The following is a 22537-nucleotide window of genomic DNA, read 5'->3' as shown; positions in this document are numbered from 1 at the left end:
AGGTCTTAATTTATACTATATTGGAAGTGCTCATTTGGGGCTTAATTTTATTTATGTACTTAAAATAATACTCTACATTTGATGAATTGATTTTTTAGTAAGAGAAAATTTATTATGGAGTACCTTATGAATATCCCATCTTGAAATCCCTTTTCCTAATGCATAAAGTGCACACAATGACATGACTTTTCACAATAGGTTTGAAAAATAAATCATGAGCAATATTTCAGAAATAACATCGCTAGTAGCTTCCAAAAGTAAAGAAAGGGAAACAAAATTTCAAGGACAGCTAACGATACACAAGGCATAAAGAAATGCTCCACATTCAATGAGGTGCTTTTTATGTTTGCCAGAATTAGAAGAAAAATAGATACGAATAACATTTTTCTTATACCTGCTGAAAAAAAAATATGTACACAGACTTGCCATTTTTACAATAGCGGATAATTTGATGTGCCATGAAGTCAAGAAAACAATAAAGAGCAATATAAAGCTGTGGGAAGGATAGATACCTGACCCAGTTTTCTGCCTTGGAAAGAATGACCAAAGATAATAGAGATAAAAGTTGCATTTGTCAGTTTTCCAACATGTAGCACATTCCCATTTTCCTATGTGTATTTTTGCATGCGTTAAGGACTAATAGGTATTAAGTTTAATTGTATGGAAGTTTTGACTAAGATTGCTTGAACAGGATACTTACTACCAAAAACAAGAGACTGTCCTGACATCCAAACATCTAAATAAGCCTGCAGAGGAGATATTGTATCAAACAAGAGACAAATTTAGTTTAGTTTGATCTGGTGTAGCGTTTCTCCAGAGTATGCTAATCAGCAAATTTTTGTCAGGAAGCATTTATTCTCATAAAAGCTATGGTCACAACAGCTGTTAATAGCATTAACAACACCAATAAAATTAAGATGCTCTCCTCCTTGTGGTTAAAAACGAAAAAACCTGCTGACCCGAGTTGGACACCTAAGTATACAAAATAAATACAGGAAGCTTACACTTGTGCAATAAGCAAAAATGATATGATACAAATCATTTGCAGAGGTTTTACTGCTAAGAACCTATTACAGCTAGACATAGAGCATTAAGAACCAACGGACCGTGTTGTATTGGCCCATTTATACTGTATACACAGTGTGTACTCATTGTTAATACCAGGAGTAATCCAGCAGAGCACATCTAGCCAGAACTGTCACATAAAGGAGTGGACTGTTTGAAGAGGTTATGGAACATGAATGGAGCTAGTCATAAGAGCCATAAGGCAGTCATGAGACCAGAAATCTTCCCTTACCTGTTCCCTAGCTGTTCCTAAAAACCATGAAGATTTCGAGCAGTTTAGAAAGCCCTTTCGCTGCTGGAGAGACTATCCCCCTGACATTGCCCCCATAGCGTCCCTAAGTGGCAAGGAATCAGCTCTGATTCAGGTGAGTCAGGAAAACCTGTACCATTCTGGCCAATGAGTTCAATATCTTCACTTCTTAAAATGTTTTTAACATATTTATGGAGGTATTATTAATATATGACAAATTACACATATTCAAATTACACAGTCTTGTGAGTTTGGCATATGCATCCATGATAACAAACATGCATCGTTCCAAAAAGTTTCCTTATGCTCCTTGGCAATCCTTTTCCCACATCCCCTCCACTGTTCTCCAGTCACCTTGTCACCAGATAGTGATTTGCTTTCTGTCACTATAGAGTAATTTGCCATTTCTAAAATTTTTATATGAATTTAATTTATGTGAATTGAATCATGCAGTAAGCTCACTTCTTTGTCTGGGTTCTTTTACTTGCCATAATTATTTTGCAAGTATCAATGGTTGCATGTGTACCAACAATTTACTCAACGTCCTTTTGCTCAACATAATTATTTTGAGTGTATTAAGAGTTTATCCCCATTTATTGCTAACTTTGGGCCTCAAAGACCAAAAAGTGCATTTCATCAGAGGCTTTGACTTCAATTAAAGATGATTTGTGCGACAATCTTTTGTTGTTATTCAAGATTGTATTTTTAAGTAATCTCTACACCCAGTGTGGGGCTTGAGCTCACAATCCCAAGATCAAGGGTCACGTGTTCTACTGACTGAGCCAGCCAGGCATCTCTGTGCAACAACTTTTGTTGCTTTCTTGCTTCTATCACAGTGATAAGAAATAGCAATGAAATCTTTTTTCCTGCTACCAGCTAGATGTCCCATCATCTGCTGATACAGCTTCAAGAGCATGCCTTCCTGTTATGAGAATGAATATCTTATAGCTGAGAATAAAGATTATAAAATCCCAATGGACTAAATTCAAAAGGAATTTACCCCAAAGAGGTAGTGCAACATATTCCTAAGTATGATCCTTGTTTGTGCACTCTAACCAAAACCCTTCCTCCCTACTTAACAGTTGTACAACTATAAGAAATATACCCCCTGCCCAAGGGTCCTGGGTAGCTCAGTCCATTAAGTGTCTGCCTTGGGTCAGGGCATGATCTCAGGGTCTTGGGATTGAGCCTGCTTCAGGCTCCCTGTTCAGTGAGGAATCTGCTCTCCCTCTCCCTTTGTCCCTCCCCCCTGCTCCTGCTCACTCTCTCTCAAATAAATAAATAAAATCTTAAAAAAAAAAGAAAGAAAGAAATATGCCCTTTATTGTACCTCTCCTTTTTCATCTGTAAAATTGGGTTGTGCCTAATTGATAGATTTTTGTGAAGACAAAATGAGCTAATTATGTGGAGAACAATTAGAATAGTGCCTGATACACAGTTACCACTGCAAGCGTTACTCGTTGTTAGAAGTGGTGGTTATGGGGACACCTGGGTGGCTTGGTTGAGCATCTGCCTTTGGCTCAGGTCTTAATCCTGGGGTCCTGGGATGGAGTCCTGTATCCCTCTGCCTGTGTCTCTGCCTTTCTCTCTTTCTGTGTCTCTCCCATGAATAAATAAATAAGATCTTTTAAAAAAGAAGTCATAGTTACATGTAAACAGCATTTTTCATAAATGACACATACTCTTGATCCATATAATGTTAGAGAAATAAAAATGGTTTTCCAGGTTTTTGATTTTTTGTTCCTATTAGTAAAAAGATCAAAGGTAATAAGATAAAAGAAAAGTCTGACAACAAACCCTTCTTACATAACTTATTGGTTCTTCTCCTCTTCTATTTAAATATTAAATATTGACATTCATAGCACAACAGCATGTCCTACAGTTGACCCACTTTGCTCTTACAGTTGTAAATCAGCCCACCACAACAGCCTCTGTCTAGGATTAGGAATTCTAACTTGGGTATCAACTCGCTCCCACACCCCATGAAGGAGATGGTACCAAGATAGCCAAAGGGAGTCCTTTCTATGAGGTGCTCTGTGCTTCCAACCTTGCATCATGAACCTAAAACAAAAACCAAAATAAAAATCCAAGTTGTTGGCCATATTCAGAAAGTCCTATCTCCATGTGGAATTTATCAGTGAGAGTGTGTTGTCATAATGCTTAAAATATTTAATAAATGAGATGATAGGTTTCCATACAATTTACTGAGTTAGGAGTAGGACTCCAGCTACTGGCTGGCCTAGGACCCTAAGGTCTTGCTCTGGGAAAAGTTGCCAGCAAGAATGGGAAGAATGATCAGGGTACCAGCTACAGTGGTACCAGGTCCATGAAACTAGAAGACTGTTGAAAACCATGCAGCAGTCCATGGCCAGGACAAACTGGTGACAGTTTGGTGAGAGTCAGTGGGCACAGAGGGGCACAGAGATTCCTGAGGTGCATTTTCCTAGGGAAGCAAATTGCCTCCTGATCTACTGGCAAAGTGAATTGGGCTCAAGATTCTACCAGCAGGTCTGTTTCAGGTAAGCTCAGAAGCCAATCCTCTAGGATGAAAGTCTTCACTACCTGTGGATGGTTGCACTGGTCTAGCAGGGAATGACAGCACAGGAGGAGATAAAAGTTTATGTGTCTTTAGGTAAAATGATGACAATAAATAAAATAGTGAAATCTTATTCCTTAATTGAGAGAGTTCTGAGTAGTTGCCTTTAAAAAAACACATTCTTATTTCAATGAAAAGTAAAAATCATTCTTCAAAATGTGACACGAGAATTTTGTTTTCTTCTCCGTCAAAAATATTTATTTGTACTAATGGGCCTTTTCTGGTTGTGACACAACTGTCTCCTCTCTTTATAGCAAAACTTCCTTGTAAGAAAATCCTTGCCTCAACCCCTTCTTGAAAGGAGTTTTGCTTTTCTTCATTTTATAGTTATTGGAACCCCAATTCACTGAAGTGGTGCATTATTTTAAATGTTAGATTTTGGGACACCTCAGTGGCTTAGCAGTTGAGCATCTGCCTTCAGCTCAGGGTGTGGGCCTGGAGTCCTAGAATTGAGTCCCACATCAGGCACCCCTTGAGGAGCCTGCTTCTCCCTTTGCCTGTGTCTCTGCCTCCCTCTGTGTGTCTCTCATGAATAAATAAATAAAATTTTTTAAAAAATAAAAGTTAGATTTTTTTTTACTGGCTCATTCTAAGTACAAATATCAACCATAAGAGAAGAAGAAATAATTTTAAAGACAAATCATTTTCAAATTAGAGGAGAGGAGAGGAGAGGGGAGGGGATGGGGAGGGAAGGGAAGGGGAGGGGAAGGGAGGGAAGAGAAGGGAAGGGGAAGGAAGGGAAGGGGAGGAGAGGGGAGGGAAGGGGAGGGGAGGAAGAAGGGACAAAGGAAGGAAGGGAGAAAGGAAGAAAAATACACACACATTTTTTTTTTCACACAATAAGCAGCAGTTTTTGTCCTGAAAGTAATTCGAGAATGGACACTCATTTTTATTTTTGTGTTGAGAATGATTTGGCTATAAATGCATGAATCCTGCTGAGGAGTCCCTCCTGTGGAGCAATGTCAGAAAAAAAGGATTATGTTTTAAAGGTGGATTCGTTTCTGTGGCTCAGCATACACAGATATGATGTGGGTCTGCTCCACAGTGTTCAATGAGCTCAAATGCAAAATGCCGTTCTAAGCCCCATAAGCATTACAAGAAACTTTCCAAAAAAGTTCCTGTCTTCGAGAGCCTTACTATTAATTCACATATAAACTTAATAGATTTTAAATTTTTCATTAAAAATAAAAGAATATTGTATGAAAATGAGCAATTATACTCGTTTTGCAGCAGCTGTTTCAAAATATTTCATTATGGTTAGCAACAATGGGAGTTGATTTAAGTAAATCAACTATAATATGGAGTTTATTGAATGCGGGTGAAATTTCCTTGAGGAAGAAAAGTTAATTCAAGAATAAATAAGGAGAACTACTTAAAATCTCTTCATTTCCTAGCATAGAATGAAAATGTTATTTCAGCCGTGTGGTCTCCTTTAGAGTTACATTAGCATGCAATAGTCTAGTTGGGCCATCAACAGAAAATTAGGAGAGTATGTTACTGTAGATCCTGCTCTTTGGAAACCTCCAATAGTTCAGTTATTGACAGGCAGAACTTAGTTTGCATCATTTGGACCAGCTACATCACTGGCTAAAGCCTACTGCTATAGTCCAATATATAAACATAGAAGAACTTTATTTTAATTGTAGGAAGTCTTGTAGAGCTAGCAATTGAGGGTCGGATTATATAAAGGTAATTGAACAGGCAATTCACCGTAAAGCCTTATGTCATTCATAAGACTATACCACGCCAAAGACTGGTAGGTTTCAGGGGATGGTGCTTAGTCTTCACAAAGGCCTGAAAATCTTTTGAGTACCCCTATTCTTCGGAACTTAGAAAGTTTAAACCTTGCACTCTAGGATTGTTTGTGATAATAGGTCAAGACTACATTTGTCAAAAATTGCCCATTGTAAATAGTAAAGCATTTTGGGATGCAAGATGTTAATCCCAATTTAAAAAGGAGGATGGGGCTTACTGCGACAAAATATAATGTAAGAGCACATTGTATTTTTGATACAGTCTTTGAGAGTCTAGAATATGCTCTCATTTATTGGGAGGATTAAAAATATAGCTTTACACAAGAAGAAAAAAAACTTAAGTGCTATTTAGGGAAACTATATGGTGTGCTGTGCATTTATCCAGAATCAGTACGATTTTTCTTTCATGGTTGCGACATTGGTCATTAATCTTTGCAAGCGGCCAAGTGGAAATCTAAGGTGTCATCCATGCATAGCTTTATATTCACAGACTACTAGCAGTACATTTTAAAGTTCAGCTTACTGAATGATTGAGCAACTTACTTTCTCTAAAGAAGTGTACTTTGATCCACACCTTTCAAACTGGCGATGATCAGAGATCTTCACTTAATTACTTTTTAGCAGTGTCATCATTTTTCAAAACAAGAAAGCATACAAATATATTTTGATTGCAGTTGAAAATAACTTGAAGGGCATTAGATTTGCACAGAAATGGCATTCTAAGTGTAATCACAGTCTTAGTAAATCAAAATCCAACTTCTTTCTTGTAGACAAATTCCCCTCCTTAATTTAGGTGTTCAGCTGGCAGTGCTCAATAACCACTAGGAGGGTCTCAAAGAATTGTATTAATTTAATGATAATACTGCCAAACACATTCCACTTCAGGCTAGAGGCAAAGGCGATTGCAGAAGAATTGTCTCAGGCAGGCGTGGTTTATGTACACCTAAATCGTTACAAAGAATAAACTGAAGATGTTCAGGAGACCTAGATATAACCTGATTCCACCTCTTACTAGTTGTGCGACCTTGGGCGAGGAACATGCCTCTCACAATATTCATCTAGAAAATAATGATATGGCTTGCTCTACCTAACACACCAAATCCCTATAAAGTTCAAATGAAATTATGCATATGAATGTGACATTCCAAGTTTAAATGCTACTCAGGAGAAGCCTGATTATCATACTGCTACATTTTTGCCTCTTCACCTTTCGAGTGTCACCTTCCTATAGCATCTCAAGATAAGAGGGTCTGTTTCACACCATTCCTAAGCCAGTTCACAGGCCTACTCCTAACTCCTAACTCCCAAGTGTGTCCTTTCAGTCCCAGGCTCCATTTCATGCCTGGTCTTGCCCTCAAATTCTTCTACAAGGTAGCACTCCTGCCAAAGTGGCTCTAGTGGAGGGTCTATACTTCTAGCCACTTCCTTGCCCTTAGTTTACTACATAACGAAAGTCAGGCTGCTGCATCAGCAGATCAGGAAAGATTAGGCACCATGGAGGAGGGAGTGCTGCTTGGGGCAGAGGGAATTAATTGAATTAAAGCTATGCAAGGTACATCAGTTCTTCCCAGTTATCACACCTACTGAGAATTTTCCTTCAGGCTAGACACCCTTAGTCTTGTTAAACCAAGACCCTGTTCTTCTCTCTTCCCTTTCTCTATCCGACAAGTTTCAAACTCCAATCCATTTCCTTGCCATCCATTCCAAAGTAGGTTCTCAACTTCCCTTTGCAGAACCCCTCCCAAAATGAAGTCTCAAAGTAACATAACATCGCTGTGTTCCATTCCTTGGCCCTTACCGAGAAATCAGTTTTTTGAATTATTTTTTTAAACAGGTGTGAGTGTGCATGTGTATTTGGTTGTTGTTTTATAGTTGTTAAGTTTTAGGTAAGATTCTCACACACAAAAGGAGTGATAAACTAATCATAAATATTGATGCAAAAACACTAAATATTTCTGAGCAAAAATCAGCGTGATGTTAAAAAATAAAATCATCAGTGTTTAGAAGCTATTCTCAGATTTCAAGGATGAGCCGATATCAAGAAAAGTAGGGCACCTATGTGGCTCAGTCAGTTAAGCAACCAACTCTTGATTTCAGCTCAGGTCACGATTTCGAAGTTGTGGGATTGAGCCCTGCAATGGGCTCTGCACTCAGCATGAAGTCTGCTTGGGATTTTCTCTCTCTCTCAAAATAAATAAAATATTGAAAAAAAAATGAAAGTAAAAAATATGATTTTCCTTACTGATAAAGCTAACACAAAATTATGTGACTATCTTTACAGATACTGAAAAGGTATTTGATGAAATTGAAAACCCATTCTGTGTATAAATCATTCAATGATATAGGGAAAATAGAGAACTTTAAAATTATTTCTGTATTTACATGTAATTTTGTATATATTATGTATGTATGTATGTATGTATAAAATAGTGGAGGCATTTACATCCAAAATACAGAAAAGTCATTCTGTATTACCTATACTATTTAACACTGTACTGTAGCAATGAGCCAATACAGTTAGAAATGAGAACTTAATTAGAAATTTCTAGTTTCAGAAGATGACTGTACCCCAGAAAAGGTAAGAATATATTGAAAAAATATTACTAAAAGAGTACAGAAAATATTTTTTAAAGATTTATTTTTTTATTCATGAGAGACACAAAGAGAGAAGCAGAGACATAGGCAGAGGGAGAAGCAGGCTCCTCACAAGGAGCCCGATATGGGACTCAATCCTGGACCCCAGGATCACAACCTGAGCCAAAGACAGATGCTCCACCACGGAGCCACCCAGGCATCCCAGAAAGGAAATGTTTAAAAGAGGACATAAAGGGAGAAAAGACTGTTTACAGTGACAACCCCAAACATAAAATATTGAGGAAAAAGATTAACAAGAAACATGTAAATTATAAATGAGGACATTTTTAAAGCAATACTAAACAAGAGAACACGAACAAATGGAAGCCATGCAATCCTCCTAGGCAAAAAGCCAATGCCATGTTTACATGTACTGAGGTTTGTTTTAAGGCCTAGCAGATAGTCTACCCTGGTGAATAGTACACGTGCCCAAAAGATCTATTTTCCTGTGGCTGAATATACTGTTCTATGGATGTCTGTTAGATCTAGCTGGTTGTGTAGTGTTCTTCTAGTCTTCTACTTCTTTTTTGATCTTCTGCTTAGCTATTCTACAACTTTTCCCAGTTTTTGTTTTCATAGTAATGCCTTTATTTTGTTCTCAATCCCTTGTAAGTGATGATTTGTTTTCCTTTCACTGCTTTCAAGGTTCTCTCTTTGGTCTTTATCTTTTAGCATTTTTACTGAGATATGTAGGCTTGTGGATCTCTTTGTATTGTTTGGAGTTTGCTATTTCTTAAATATGTAAATTAATGTTTACTGATAAATTTGTGACATTTTCAGCCATTATTTATTTGAATATGGTAGTGAATATAAAGTATGTTCTCTGAACCACAGTGAAATAAAATTTCAAATAGGTGAAATTTGGCAAATTCACAAAAACATGAAAATTAAGCCACACATTCATAAATAACCAATAGGTCAAACAGGCCACCAAAAGAAAAATTAGAAAAGACTTTGAAACAAATGAAATTAAAGACACAGCCTATCAGAGCTTATGGGATACAGCTGAAGCAGTTCTTAGAGGAATTTAATATAGCTGTATGTGCCCATATTAAAAGATGAGGTGGAGGAATGGAGAAGATCCCAAATCAAGAACTTAACCTTCCATCATAAGACACTGGATAAGGAAGAGAAAATATAACCTGAAACAAGTAGACAGAAGGAAATAATAAAGATTAGAAGTGAAATTAATGAAATAGAGAACAGAAAAGCAATAGAGAAAATTGTTTTAAACCCAAAGTTTCCTTGAAAATCAATAAAATTGACAAAGCATTAAGTAGATTGACCAAAAAAAGGAGAAAATTCAAATTTCTAGAATTAGAATAAAAGAAGGTACATAAATAATTTTTTAAAAGGGATACTGGGAATAATTGTAAGCCAACACATTGTGTAACTTATATGAAACGGACATATTCTTAGAAAGACACAAACCACCCAACTGACCAGAGAAGAAATAGACAATACAAATAGATTTACAAGTAAAGAGATTATTTAGTAATCAAAAATGACCACAAAGCAACAAATCCACAGAACAAAACTCAGGCAGATGAATTCACTGGTAGACTCTACCAGGATACTTAGAAAAGAATTAATACCAATTCTTTGTAGGCTTTCCCAAAAAATGGAAGAGGAAGGAACACTTCCCAAGTCATTTGATAAAACCAGACCTGACAAAGATAGAAAACCGTAGATCAATGTTTCTTATAAATATGGATTCAAAAATTCTAACAAACTGAATCCATCAGCATGTAAAAAAGAATTATATACTATGGTGAGATTTATATCAGGAATTCAAGGTCAGTTTAATTACCAAAAAATAGACTACTGTAATATACCATATTAATAGAATAAAATATAAAAGCTATCTGATCATTTCAATAGATGAAGGGAAGTATTTGACAAAATCCAACCTTTTATGATAAAAGCACTCAAGAAACTAGGAATAGAAAGGACTTTTATCAACCTGATAAAAGGTATCTACAAAAATCTTACAGCTAACATCATACTTGATGACAAAAGACTGGGTGCTTTCCCCCGTATTTACCTCTGCGTATAAAAGAATAACACTTCCTGCCTGCCCTTTGAGTTGCTTGCATATCTTTTGATTACAGCATTCTCCATATTGTAATAACCTCTTTCCCCTTATTGCAATAGCAATATTTGCAACAATTGTTTTGAATAAAGTCTCTCTCTACCTAAGTCATAATTTTTTTGACACCTTGCAACTACTTTTAAGGAAATGTACCTGTTGTATTTTACAGAAGTTTTCAGTTGCAGAATTGTTTATAACAGAATAATATTGGGAACAAAAAGCCATCAATAGGGCACGAGTGAACAAAATAGTAGTATTTTGACATGATGGAACATCATGAAACCATGGAAAAGAATGAGAAACCTATGTTCAGTTATAGAAAGATCTTTAAAATGCATCCTGAGAGAAGAAAACAAAGAGCAGAGCCACATATGTGGTATACAACATTTGGTGTAAAAAAAGGTGAGAGTACTAATAATATATCTGTGTATTTGCTTATTTTTGCAGGAAGGAAACCAATAAGCAGTCACTTTTGGAGTAAGGTATAAATTGGATGGGAACGGCGTATATCCTTATGTTGTATCAAGTCAATAGTCACACTGGGATTGTATTGCTTATAAACACACACACACACACTATAAGAAACTAGGACTGCTCCTGAAAGCAAGACCTATCTATTTGACCTAAATAGAAACACTACTTGCTAGTGTGTTGTTGCTAGTACTTCACTTAGGAGAAGTAGCAGATTGGACTACATATAGGTCTGCTGTTTCACTGAATTTCATTTTTCAGGGTGTATACCCAACTTCTTTTTTTTTTAAAGTTTTCATTTACATTCCAGCTAGTGTAATATTAGTTTCAGGTGTACAATGTAGTGATTCAACACCTCCACACATCACCCAGTGCTCATCACAACAGGTGCACTCCTTAATCCCCATCACCTATTTCACCCATCCCCCCACCACCACCTCTTCTCTGTAACCATCAGTTTGTTCTCTATAATTCAGCGTCTGTTTCTTATTTTGCCTCTCTCTCTCTCTCTCCTCTCTCTCCTCTCCTTTGCTCATTTTTTTTGTTTCTTAAATTCCACATATGAGTAAAATCATATGGTATTTGTCTTTCTCTGATGTATTTCACTTAGCAAAATACTCTGTGGCTCCATCCATATTATTCCAAATGGCAAGAATTCATTCTTGTTTATGGCTGGGTAATATTCCATTATATATATTCTTTATCCATTCATCTATCAGTGAACTTTTGGGCTGCTTTCATAATTTGGCTATTGTAGATAATACCGCTATAAACATAGAGGTGTATGTATCCCTTTGAAACAGTATTTTTGTACTTGTTGGGTCCATACCTAGTAGTGAAATTGCTGGATCATTGGGTAGTTCTATTTTTAAATTTTTGAGGAAATTTCATACTGTTTTCCACAGTAACTGCCCCAATTTGCACTCCCACCAACGGTGCACAATGTTCCCCTTTCTCCACATCCTCACCAACACCTGTAGTTTCTTATGTTGGTGATTTTAGCCATTCTGACAGGTATGAGATGATACCTCATTGTAGTTTTGATTTGTATTGCCTGGGTAATCAGTATTATTGAGTATCTCTAACGTGTCTGTTGGTCACCTGTATGTCTTTAGAAAAATGTCTACTCCTATCTTCTGCCCATTTTTTAACCTGGTTTGGGGTGTGTGGAGTTTGATAAGTTTTTTATATATTTTGGATACTAAACCTTTATCAGATATGTCATTTACAAATATCTTCTCCCATTCCATAGGTCGCCTTTTAGTTTTGTTGATTGTTTCCTTCACTGTGCGGAAGCTTTTTATTTTGATGAAATCTCAATAGTTTATTTTTTTCCCCTTTGATATCTAGTAAGATGTTGCTATGTCTGATGTCAAAAAGGTTACTGCCTGCATTCTCCTCTAGGGTTTTGATGGTTTCCTGTCTCATATGTAGGACTTTCATCCATTCTGAATTTATGTCTGTGAGTCCGTTTCATCGTTTTGCATGCAGCTTCCAGTTTTCCCAACACCATTTGTTGAAGAGATTGTCTTCTTCCCATTGGATATTCCACAACTCTATCATCAATCAATCTTCAACAAAGCAGGAAAAAATACCCAAATGGAAAAGGACAATCACTTCTTCACTTCTTGAGGTGATAATGGAAAGCTACCACCAGGTTTTCATGCTGCATTCCAATCTGTCTTTGAGAACACTCTTCAAACCCTTCAGAAGTTGACTCTACCATATCTAACATTTGGAGTCTGAGAGGCCTAGCAGCTTCTCAGAGAAAACTGTTCCTACAGATTTCTATTCCCATTTAGGCAACTTCTTTCCTAAATTCACACATGCATACCTGTGCACACTAAATAGGTTACCATCTCCTAAGAACGTGACATTATTTGAGATTTTGCCACTATTCACTGGGGATCCTGGGAAGTGGAAAGAGGCAATAATCTGACTTTTAAAATATTAAGATTTTTAAAATATTTTACCAAAAGCTAATCATAATAATAAGAATTCAGTAACAACTCCTTACTCATAGAAATCATGGGTTCATCTTTATGTCTCTAACATTTAGGATGATGCCTGGCATATAGTGTTTATAGAATGATCGATGAATGAATAAGTGGATGGATGATAAATTGTGTGTCATGTTTCATAACTCTGTAGAAATATCATATTCTGTCTCCTACCAAAAAACCCAATACCTTGATTCTTGTAAACTTGAGCCTATGTTATTAAAGTATGCAAACTTAGAATTATTATATGTTCCAAGTGAATTGAACTTTGTTTCTAGATTTATGACTTAAAATTGAAATCTATTTTTGTTCTATGTTAATGTAACTACACCAGCTTTTTGAATAAATACTCACCCAGTATCTCTCTCTAGAATCTTTACTTTCAATTTCTCATATATAGAGTAGATTGAATCATTAGCTATTCATTCCCTGTGATGATCTCATAGAAATGGAGTATATATCCATGGAAATTTTGTAGGATATAAAATCGACAGTTTCTGATTCAGTAGGTCTGATGTGGGGGCCAGAGAATCTGCATTTCTAGTAAGTTTCTGAGTAATGCTGATGCTGCTTTCTTAGGACCACAACTTTAGAAGCATGTTTCAAGAAGAAAAAAAAAAATTATATTTGTATTTTAAGCAACCACTCAGGTGATGCTGTTGTTGCTGATCTAGGAACCAAATTTTGAATTGTGCTTCTTTTCTGCCTCTGAATTCTTCTGAATTTTCCATCTTTTTTCTCTTTGTGCTGTATCTGGATAATTTTATATTTTTATCTTTATTCCAGTTTCCAATACCCTATTCTGCTGTTTTCAATCTCTTAATATAACCATGAAGTTTTTAATTTAGGTTATCTTGATATTCATTTAAAAAAATTATCTTTGCTTATTTTCAAGCCTACTATGTCACATTTATAAAATCTAATGCGCGGCTGATTTGACATTTGGCATCTTATACTTAAGCAGAGTAAGCAGAGTTATATTAAAATTTATGTCTGAGGTTTGCAATTTGTTTTATACTGCTACTTCATATTCACAGTGTTTTGTTTCTCCATGTGATTAGTTAATATTTTAAAAATTAAAAGCCACTGGATTTGAAATATTTTTTGTGAGTATCCGCTGGTCCGAGGATGCAGGAATCTGCTTTCAAAAACTTCCCTTGTGCTTCTGCCAGGTGCATAGTTACTACAAGTCATGGATCCCCTCTGAATAAATTCTTGTCTGGGCATTTCTTGGTCATCCCAGGCCAAGTGTATTCAGAAAGTCCATGCAAAGGCAGGTCCTTGGCCCTATGTTCTCATTTCCTCCCTTCTGGTTTGTTCTCCGTTCTGCTCAGAGGCATGTCAGACATCTCTGAAGTCCCTGGGGAGTCAAACTGGGGTACAGCTAGAATGGGATTACATCTGGTATACCATTATCCTAAAGACATGGATCTTTGAGTTCCCTACTTAATTAGGAAAGGAAATCCTACAGGACTGAGCCTTGGTCAGATCCTGGGCCTTAACTTCTGTCTCTCTTACTATGTTCATGGTATCAAATCACAGGCAAAGATAACTTTATCATCAAATGCTCCCAAGGCAAAAATCGACTTAGTATTTTATCTCTGCTAACAGGTTTTTATTTACGTATTTGGTCTTGGTGTTCTCCCATTGTCTTCTAACTCATCGTTGTTTATAAAATGAGTTTTTAAAAATATATTTCTTTGGGCATGTTTTGTTATTTTTAGTGGAAGAGTTGATCAAGTAACTCAATTTTATCATTACCTGAGACTACCCTTGATTTTAAAATATGCATTTTTTGACAAGAATGTAGATAATATGGATATATATTAGGTTAAAATGTCTTTAGAAGTATAAGTAATACCTGTTTTCATTGTTCTTTAAGTATACTTATTTCACTTGAGTGATAATAACCCTACTGTGTGTGAAATAATTTTGGCTAGCAGTTAGATACTCTGAAACCAGCATTTTTATACATATAACATAAGGCTTTCTGTTCCATTATATAACTAATGTTTCACTGTAAGATTTGACTTTTCCTGGTACTTACCATAAACTAGCTATGAATTTCTTGCAAAACAAAATTTTAATGTCTAAGTAGGCTAAGGGTAAATAAAAATTAAAAATAAGAGGCTTAATTCTCTCTGTTAAAGATAAAGGAAAAGACTCTATCCACCCTCCCTTTTTTTTAGAACACTTTGGTAAACTTGCAAATTCCTTCTGTCCCTTTGAAATGTATGTAAATCATTTTTAAAAACTAAATAAGCCTCTAACTGGCATCACAATCTCAGACTGCCTTTCTCAAATACGTGGAAATCATCCTCTTTGAAATATAATCATCAAGAAAAAGGTCTCCTTCCTGGTCTCATGGGAGCATAGGAGACTAATCTCAGTTGCAGGCTGCCTCTCTCAAAAATGCAAAATCATCGTAAGATATGAAAAGTTTATTTTCTCCCATAAATATTGTCAATTAACTAACACAGAAGTTCACTTCAACTACAAAAAAAAAAAAAATTGTAATGAACAAATAGTCCTGACAAGTTTTCTTAATTGAGGACTAGTTTTGCTTATCTCCAGAAAATGTACACAATGAGTACACCTGCTTGGCTACATTAAAGAGTAAGACCTTTTCTAACTTTTAAAACTTTGTGATGGATTGTCTATGGTGTGTGTCATATTTTAGTTTAATGCTTATCCAATAAAAAAATTATTTTCCTTCTCTTCTACCTTTGTGCAGAAATTTTCTGCCTTGGGAGGAGATTTTTGTTTGTAATTGTATTTCCCCAATCACACCAAGTTACATCCAGCTGAGGTACTGTTAAGTATATAATGAAGTAAGCACTAAGAAATCCTTCAATAAACTATAACATATAAAAGAAAATTTCTACCAACAGTCACCTACAGTATGTTTAACTATAGATGGAACTAAACATTTGTAATATAGCTAGAAATGTTATTTTGTTTTTTTAGAGGTTGCGGAAGGGCAGAGGGACAGGGAGAGAGAAAATCTTAAGCTGGCTCCACAGCCAGCATGGGGTTCAACGTGGGGCTCGATCTCACGACTCTGAGATCATTACCTGAGTGGAAACCAAGACTTGGATGACTAACTGACTGAGACACCTAGGCACCCCATAAGTGTTATTTCTTAACCTCCATTCAAGATAAATATACTTGTTATGCCATATTTAGAAGAGTAGTTATAACATCACTAATAATTGCCTATACTTAATATTTTTAGAGTATCATCATTTATTTTTTTTAAAGATTTTATTTATTTGTTCATGAGAAACACAGAGAGAGAGAGAGAGAGAGAGAGAGAGAGGCAGAGGGAGAAGCAGGCTCCATGCAGGGAGCCTGACATGGGACTGGATCCCAGGTCTCCAGGATCACCCCCTGGGCTGAAGGCAGTGCTAAACCGCTGAGCCACCCAGGCTGCCCGAGTGCCATCATTTATAACTATGGCTTAGTTTTACAAACCTAACACACCGCAGCACATAAAACCATTGAAATTTTGTATATTATAAACTGAATAATAGTGTTATGATTACATAATTCTACCAATTAATGGATTGAGATAAAATATAGGAAAGAGAATTGATTTTTATCATAATGCAAATCAATGACACAATTAAAAACAATTTTCATATCCATCCAAGTTCCTGAATTTCTATTTCCAAAATCATAATTTGGATTTCTGAATGATCACAAGAGCTATCTAGCCTACAAAAATACAACAAAAATAAATATTAGTATTTTCATAACAATGTGGGTTAAGCTTCAACTATTCTCATTTGATTATTTTATTATTATTGGATGTTGTTTCAACATTTTAAGTAAGCCAACCCTTGTTACCCCTGTGCCCACATTATCAGTGTTTGATTTGGTGTGTATTTAGATGTGTGTGTGTGTGTGTGTGTGTGTGTATGCACAACATCAAATCTTAATTGATTTAGCCATGTTCTCTGGGAAGTTGTTTGATATAAAGGTTTGGGCCTTTGTAAAATTTGAAAAAAAAAATCATGTTCTCCCAATGAGCCTTAACATTTTCTGTTGTCCCCACTATACATCCCGTTATATCTTCCCAACACTCCAATCACACTAAGCTAGAGCTCATGTCATCATTCACAAGGCCAATAATGATTTTTAATTGATACCTTTATCAATCACTTCACTTTCTGTATTTGGAATGGCCAGCACTCTTTCCTCCTTGGTGTCTAAATACAAACTATCTTTCATAACCCAGCTCAAGCTTCATCTCCTAAATCTTCTCTGAAGATTCTTATCAGTGTAGAGCTCTCTTTTCTATTACCTCTACTCTGATGAACAGGGCCACACCTTTGAAACTTTCTATTCAACAAAATCCCTAATATGTTGCCATGTGTTACAATTTTCCTATATTTAAATTACTTTTCCAGAACTTAAATGAGCCTTATTATACTGTTAACATAACATATAATTTCTTTAACATGTGATTGTTAGGATTTTTCCAAATGGCTGCTTTCTAGCTTGCCCTTATAAGCCTCTATTCGCTATACTGAATGACTTCTGATGCTTGAAGTGACTAGTCTATAAAAGATTTTCAGTACTTTTAGTTTTCCTATGCAAAGGAGGCTTTTAAATTTGTTATTAGAGTTCTAATCATCTGATGATAATTCTGCACTTAGAATTTTAGCCCTATGCCTTTCAGTTATTCCTTTTTTAAAAAAGATTTTATTTATTTATTCATGAGAGACACACACACACACAGAAAGAGAGAGAGAGAGAGAGAGGCAGAGACACAGGCAGAAGGAGAAGCAGGCTTCATGCAGGGACCCCAATGTGGGACTTGATCCCGGGACTCCAGAATCGCACCCTGAGCCAAAGGCAAATGCTTAACCGCTAAGCCACCCAGGCATCCCCTTTCAGTTATTCCTAATGAACACTATGGAATATTAAACATATCAGCAAGGGGAGTCCCAAATGTCTTAGAGAAGTCATTAAAAATAAACTAAGAGATGCATTTTTAAAATGGAAAATCTAATATCTGCTACTGTTGAGATGATCCAATAGAGGGATTTCTGGAGATGTGAATAATATGAGATATAGCTTATAATTTGAATAAATGATCATCATAATTAACAGTGTTTTGAATAAGTAATAAAAACTCAAAAGTTTTCTTAAACTTTATAGGTTATTTAGTACAATCACTATACACAAAGCATTATTTAGATCACCATACAATGTATATGAAAACCAAGAACCCTGAAGTTGCACACTTATCTCTGCCACTAAGCGTTTTGGACAAATCACTTAATTTCTTTCATGTTCATATCCAAAATTTGAGCATGGAGGTAGAATTCTCATTCTGTTTTTTTTTTTTTAAGTTTGCTCCAAGCCAAATGCAGGGCTTAAATTCACAACCCTGAGATCAAGTTAGATGTTCTACTAACTGACCAAGTGACCTCTCATTCTGTAATTAGGATTGCATCTTTTTACTTCATTTTATAGAACCTTCTCTCGATCCTTTATTTTCACAGGAATAAGATTCAGCTTTGTACATAAGGTATAAAAGTCTGTCTGAGGACATCAGCAAGAAGGCAGATGAGAAAGCTATGGCCATCTTTTCCTCCACAGAGACACTAAGTTAACAACATATGGACCAGAATATCTCTGTAGGAACTCTTAAAGATTGGTTGAGAAACTATAATACCCCGACTGTTGTAAAACCAATAAGGGATTCCAATGAAAGAGGTAAGAAATTTTGCAGGTTTTGACACATCCTCATGCCTCTTCATGTATGTGGCACAGCATGGAGCAACCAGGAGGAAATCTCCCATACCGAAGGTCCTCTCTTGTGACAGAAACAAAAGAGTGGATCCTAAATCCAACATCCATGCTTATGTGACTGCTGCCCAAGGCAATAGCTTCTATCTCCCCTGACTCAGCACTAATGGGTCAGCACCAGGGTTTGGAAGCCACTGGAAACAGAGGTGTGCATGTTAGGCCTGCAGTTCCATAGGCAAACATGAGAGGCAGCAACAGAACAGAAAAGGTTTGAAAGACCCTAGAACTTCCAGTCTGCTGATTGGTAAAGGATTCCCCTGTGTTAAGCCAGTATGCAGACTGAGATAGGTTGTTTTCTCAAATGTCCACATCAATCCCTGCCAAAAATATTATAAGGCATACAAAGAAACATAGCCCAATTAAAGGAACAAATTGATACTACAGAAACCAATGCTAAAAAAATGCAGATCTGTAAGGAATTTAAAATAAGTGTCATAAAAATGCCCCAGGTAAAAAAGAACACAGACACTAAACTAAGTGAAATCTGGGAAACAATAGAAGAGCAAAATGAGAATATGAACAAAGAAATCAATTCTATAAAAATCAACCAAATTCTGTTACTGAAAAACGACAATACCTGAACTGAAAAATTCATCAGAAGGGCTTAATATCAGACTTAATCAGGCAAAAGAAAGAATCTGCAAACTTGAAGAAAAGTAATTTTAAATCATTGAGTCAGAAGAACAAAATCAAAAAAGAATAAAGAAGTGAAGAGTGACTAAGGGATTTATGGGATATTATCAAGGTAACCAATATACACATTATGAGTATCCCAGAAGAATAAAAGCAAGAGAAGAACTTATCTGAAGAAATGATACCACAAAAGTTCCCAAATCTGAGGAAAGAAATGTTCATATAGATTCAAGAAACTAAAAAACTCCAAACTTACATGAAGCTAACTTGATAGAGTTGAAGAGAGAAATAGACAGCAACAAAATGGTCATAGGAGACTTCAATATCCCTCTGCTAGTGATGGATAGAAAGCCAGATGGAATATCAATGAGGAATTAGAGGACTTGAACAATGCTATAAACCAACTGAACTTAAATGTCATTTACACAATACTTTACCCAACAACAGCAGAAAATACATTCTTCTCAAGGGCGTGTAAAACATTCTCCAGTATAGATTATGTGTTAAGTCACAAAACAACTCCTAATAAATTCAAAAAGGTTGAAATCATACAAAGTATATTTTCTGATCACAATAAAATGAGACTAAAAATCAATAGCTCAAGGAAGATTGAAAAATACACAAATATGTGGAAATTAAACAACTTACTTTTAATCAACAAATGGGTCAAAACAGATATCACATGGGAAATTAGAAAATACCTCAGAATAAGTGAAAATGGAAACACAACATACCAAAAACAATGGAATGCAAGAAAGGCAGTGCTAAGAAGGAATTGTATAGTTGTTAAATATGTATATTAGTAAAAAGAAAGATCTCATATTATCAACCTGACTTTACACCTCAATAAACTGGAAAAAGAAGAACAAACCTAACCCAAACTAGCAGAAGGACAGAAGCAATAAAAATCAGGGAAAAAATAGAAAATTCTAAAAAGAGAAAAAAAATCAACAAAACTATAAGAAACTAAGAGGTTTTTTAAAAAGATTAACAAAATTGACAAATCTTTAATTAGCTTAAAAAAAAGATAGACTCGGGGATCCCTGGGTGGCGCAGCGGTTGAGCACCTGCCTTTGGCCCAGGGCGCGATCCTGGAGACCCGGGATCGAATCCCACATCGGGCTCCCGGTGCATGGAGCCTGCTTCTCCCTCTGCCTGTGTCTCTGCGCCTCTCTCTCTCTCTCTCTGTGACTATCATAAATAAATAAAAATTAAAAAAAAATTTAAAAAAAAAAAAAAAAGATAGACTCAAATAACCAATCAGAAATAAAATGAAGGGACATTACAACCAATGCTGCAGAAATTAAAAGGATTATAAAAGAATAAAAAACTTGGAAAACCTAGAAGAAATGTATATATCCCAGGAAACACAACCTACCAAGACTGAGTCATGAAGAATTATAAAATCTGAACAAATCACCAAATCACCAAAACAATTTTGAATGAAAATTAATTTGGGGAATTCACATTTCCTCATTTGAAAACATCTTACAAAGCTACCATAATCAAAACAGTCATAAAGACAAATACTAATGAAATACTACAGAGAGCCTGGAAATAAACCCTCATATAAATGGTCAAATAATCTTTCACAATGATGCTAAGATCGCTCAGTTGAGAAAGGACAGTCTCTTCAACAAATAGTGTTAGGAAAATTCGATATATGCATGTAAAAGAAATGAAGTCAAACCTTATCTGACACCATATACAAAAATTAATTGAAAAATAAAGACATGAAATTAAAGATTTAAAATTTAAATTAAGTAAGTATAAAACTTCTACAAGAAAACATGGGGAAAATGCTTCAGAACACTGGACTTAACAATTCTTTTGCATATACAACAATAAAACTGCAGAAAAAAAAAAGATAATCATAGAGCTACGTCAAACTGAAAAACTTTTATGTCTGAAAGGACAACAGAAGAGAGAAAAAGTAAGGTGCCTCAGTCAGTCAGTTGAGCATCCAACTTTTGATTTGGGCTCAGGTCATGATCTCAGGGTCATGAGATCAAGCCCCACTCTGGCTCTGTGCTGAGTGTGGAGCCTGCTTAAGATTCTCTCTCCTACTCTCCCCCTACCCCTCTACCTCTCTTGCTCTATCTCTTTCCCTCTATCTCTCCCAAGAAGATATTTGGAAAAAAAAAAAAAAAGAGAGAGAGAGAGAGAATGAGAGAGAAAAGCAACCTATAGAATGGGAGGAAACATTTGCAAATCATATATCTAATAGGCAATTAATATCCAGAGTATAAACAAGAACTCTTCCACTTCAACAACAAAAATCAAATAATCTGATTTTTTAAATGGGCAAAGGACTTGAATAGACATTTCTCCAAAGATGATATACAAATGGTCAACAAGCATATTTTAAAAATGCTAAACATCACTAATCATCAGAGAAATGTAAATCAAAACTGCAAATATATATCACTTTCCACATATTTGCATATCTAGTATCAAAAAATATTGAGAAAGTAACAAATGCTGGTAAGAATATAGAGAAATTGAAACCACTGTGCACTACAGATGAGATTGCAAAATGGCTTGACCCACATGGATCAAGAGAATGAAGAGTCCTGAAAAAATTAAAAATAGAACTACCACATTACCTAGCAATCTCAATTATGGGTTTTTATCCAAAAGAACTGAATACCAGGTCTCAAAGAAATAGTCATCAATTCATCTTCATAGCAACACTATTCATAAAAGCCAAGACGTGGGAGCAACACAAACATCCCCTGACAGATAAATGGATAAACACAAAGTGGTACATACATACAGTGGAATATTATTTAGCCTTAAAAAGGATGGAAATCCATTATCACAGCATGGATGAAACTTGAGGACATCATGCTAAGTGGAATAAGCTAATCACAAAATGACAAGTAGTGTATAATTCCAATTATGTGAGCACTCTAACATAGTAACATTCACAGAAGTAGAAAGTAGAATGGGGGTTTCCAGGGGCTGGAGGAGGAAGAAAGGAAGGGCTGCTGCTTAATGAGCACAGCGTTTCTGATGTGCAAGACAAAGAAAATTGAAAGCAATGGGAAATTACATAACCTCACTGAACTGTATACTTAAAAATGGTTCATAGGGTAAATTTAATTCATGCATTTCTTACCACAATTTTATTTATTTATTTTAAGATTTTATTTATTTATTCATGAGAGATAGAGAGAGAGAGAGAGAGAGAGAGAGGCAGAGACACAGGCAGAGGGAGAA

At 35.8% G+C, this 22537-nt stretch overlaps 1 long non-coding RNA gene across 1 annotated transcript in view; it reads left to right on the top strand.

Annotated features, from left to right (window-relative positions):
* LOC140604468 (uncharacterized) overlaps positions 1 to 22537 on the top strand; it is a 69449-nt gene that overhangs the window by 23493 nt on the left and 23419 nt on the right. Inside the window, exon 2 of the long non-coding RNA XR_012007333.1 lies at positions 10839 to 10873. This is a non-coding gene — a long non-coding RNA (uncharacterized lncRNA). The remainder of the gene's footprint in view (positions 1 to 10838; positions 10874 to 22537) is intronic.

Source organism: Canis lupus, chromosome 15, assembly GCF_048164855.1.
Source record: "Canis lupus baileyi chromosome 15, mCanLup2.hap1, whole genome shotgun sequence".
NCBI classification, from domain to species: domain Eukaryota; kingdom Metazoa; phylum Chordata; class Mammalia; order Carnivora; family Canidae; genus Canis; species Canis lupus.
Note: the sequence above shows the minus strand (reverse complement) of the source record. Positions and strands in the feature narration are given on the sequence as shown.